The 3,182-nt window shown below is 52.9% G+C and overlaps 1 protein-coding gene across 1 annotated transcript in view; it reads left to right on the forward strand.

The window, feature by feature from the left end:
• The first annotated feature begins 1,072 nt into the window (after window positions 1-1,072).
• The window catches only part of SYNE3 (spectrin repeat containing, nuclear envelope family member 3), a 68,585-nt gene continuing 66,475 nt past the window's right edge, over window positions 1,073-3,182 (forward strand). The window contains exon 1 of the mRNA XM_010851433.1: window positions 1,073-1,345. The gene's annotated coding sequence lies outside the window, so the exon portion shown is untranslated. The remainder of the gene's footprint in view (window positions 1,346-3,182) is intronic.

The following is a 3,182-nucleotide window of genomic DNA, read 5'->3' on the forward strand; positions in this document are numbered from 1 at the left end:
TTGCATCAGGTGGCCAAAGTATTGGAGTTTCAGCTTTAGCATCAGTCCTTCCAATGAATATTCAGTATTGATTTCCTTTAGGATGGACTGGTTTGATCTCCTTGCTGTCAAGCGACTCTCAAGTCTTCTCCAGCACCACGGTTCGAAAGCATCAACTCTTTATGCTCAGTCTTCTTTATGGTCCAGCTCTCATATCTGTACATGACTACTGGAAAAACCACAGCTTTGACTATATAACTCTTCTCTCAGTCCCAGAGGAGGCCCTGCTGCTCAACCTCTGCTGCCTCCTGCATGACCTATGACTTGTAGACAAATGCTTAGCATGACGTAGGCCTTTCATCATTACAGAAATGGCAGCACCCTTCTCTTCGCAGGTTGGCTTTTTCATTTTCAAGTCCGCATCACGTTTTCCAGCACCCTCTACCCGCCACACACTTCTTTAGCATTTCTGCCTCCTCATTCAGCCCGAGCCTTTCCTGAGACTCTAACTAAGCTCTCCCCTTTGACATGATGGCCCAGGTCTGGAGCTCAGATTCTGATATTGTCTTGGCCTCCTTTGAAGGACAGCCTTACAGTCCATTCCTGGGAGAGCTGTGTCCTTTGCCACACGTGGGGGTCTTGTCCAGCTCCTGTGGGTGCACTGATCTCCTAGGCTGGTGCCTTTGACCCGGGATCCATCTAGGCACATGCCCTGCCTTGAGTCTGCTCCTCTGCTCCATCGTCTGCCCCGCCCTGCCTTGTCTGTCATCAAGGAAGAAAGATCATTTCTCTTCCGGCTGCTGTTTGTGATAACCAAACGGGATGCTGAAAACCAAGGCTGCTTCCTTTCCAAGCGTCTCCTCTGGCAGACCAGCGCCAGTCTGAACCAGAAGGGGCCTGCATCCTGTCTCTTGTTGCTCGGGGACAGCCCAGAGGCACACCCGGAGCCCTACTGCCTTGCTGCCTGCAGCCACACCCCAGGGCTGGACTGTGGCCCAAGAAGGGGCCGCATGGAAATGGAAACAGCTTTTTAAAGAATGCCTAGTACATTTTTTTTTTTTTTTTTTGGCAAAATGTTTGAAAAATGCATAGTTCCTTTTTTTTTTTTAATCCTGTGTCCACTCAACCAATCCAAGAAGGACAAAGTCACGGGGAGGTGAGAACTCTCCGTTTGCTCCCAGAGGCCTTCCCGAGTCATCCTCAGCCTCCTGCGGCTGCTTGACTCAGCACCTTGACTCTGCCTGACTCCATCGCCCCCGCCTGAGAGTGCCTCCACTGACCCCATCAGCAAGGGCTTCCATTCTGCACCTACCCTGGCCAAGGTGACTCACCTGAACCTCAGAATCAGTCTCTTCACCCCCGCCTGGTATGTGTTGGCTCCCGATCGCCCCTGGGGGCCAGCCTGGATGTGGCTCTGAGCTGGCTCTTGCCCCCCACCCCTCTTCCTCCCCCTGATCCTCATGCTCCAGCCTCCCCATCCCACAGTGTGTCCAGAGTCTTCCCAGTATCCCAGACTGCAGTGCCTCCCACTCAGCCTGCACTCCCCTCCTCTCAAAGCTCACTGTGGTCCCCTCACTGGACACAGAACCCTCTGGGCTAGAGCACCACCTGGTTCATCCAAATCCTCGGGACCCAGCAGCTGTAGAGATGCACAGACGCATTCATCTATGCCCACTCACCTGCATCCTACCCTACACCCAGCCATGGGATGGTGTGAGAGCCACTGTCTGGATGCAGCTTCCTAAGGAAGGAACGCCCTCCACCTGACTCAGAGGAGTTGGGGGTTAAAAAGAACTGCTTCCAAGGATGGAGTGTGTTCCAGGGTGGGAGGTTTTTTCATTCATCAGATCTAGGTTTTGTTCCCATGCTATGGTCTGAATATTTATGTCCCTCCCAACACCTCACCAGAGAAGGCAATGGCACCCCACTCCAGTACTCTTGCCTGGAAACTCCCATGGACAGAGGAGCCTGGTAGGCTGCAGTCCATGGGGTCACTAGGAGTCAGACACGACTGAGCAACTTCCCTTTCACTTTTCACTTTCATGCATTGGAGAAGGAAATGGCAACCCACTCCAGTGTTCTTGCCTGGAGAATCCCAGGGACGGGGGAGCCTGGTGGGCTGCCGTCTCTGGGGTCGCACAGAGTCGGACATGACTGAAGTGCCTTAGCAGTAGCAACCCTTCGCTGGAATCCTTACCTTCAATGTGATGGTGTTAGGAGTTAGGGCATCTGGAAGATAATTAGAACATGAGGGTGGAGCTCTCATGGATGGGATTAGTGCCCTTTTAAAGAGTCCCCACAGTGCTCCCTGACCTTCCTCCACGTGAAGATACGATAAGTCTTCGACCAGAAAGAGGACCCCCCCGACCAAGCTGGAGCCCTGATCTCTGGCTTCTAGCCTCCAGAACTGTGAAACGTACATTTCTGCTGTTTATAAGTCACCCAGTCTGTGATATTTTATTATAGCAGCCCAAACAGACTCAGACACACCATTTCCGAGTGAGGAGGGGAGAACTCAGAGAAGTTAAGTGACTGGCCAGAGGTCACACAGCTCCAGAAGAGTGGGGCCAAGACCACCAGGACCAGTGATAGGTCCTTCTGGCCTCAAACATCTGTCCACTTCCAGGACACGTGCCTGTGGGTGGCTTAACCAGCTAACTGTGCCTGCTGGCCACTGTGGCTCCTGCAGCTGCTGGTTGTAGCCTTGGAGCATCTAAGACTGTGGTTGGCAAACTAGCCCATGGGCCATATTTGGCTGATGGTCTGTTTTGGTGTGGTGAACGTGAAATGGGCTTCTTCTTTTTTTTTTAGCTGCGCTGGGTCTTCACTGAGGCATGTGGGCTTCAGTAGTTGCAGTGTGTGGGGCTTTGTTGCCCCACGGCGTGTGGGATCTTAGTTCCCTGACCAGGGATCGAACCCACATCCCCTGCATTGGAAGGTGGATTCTTAACCGCTGGACCACCAGGGAAATCCCAAGAGTCTTACATTTTTTGCTGCTGCTAAGTCACTTCAGTCGTGTCCGACTCTGTGCGACCCCATAGACGGCAGCCTACCAGGCTTCCCCATTCCTGGGATTCTCCAGGCAAGAACACTGGAGTGGGTTGCCATTTCCTTCTCCAATGCATGGAAGTGAAAAGTGAAAGTGAAGTCGCTCAGTCGTGTCCGACTCTTAGCGACCCCATGGACTGCAGCCCACCAGGCTC

The sequence above is a fragment of the Bison bison genome, unplaced genomic scaffold (assembly GCF_000754665.1).
Source record: "Bison bison bison isolate TAMUID 2011002044 unplaced genomic scaffold, Bison_UMD1.0 scf7180017864302, whole genome shotgun sequence".
Classification (NCBI taxonomy): domain Eukaryota; kingdom Metazoa; phylum Chordata; class Mammalia; order Artiodactyla; family Bovidae; genus Bison; species Bison bison.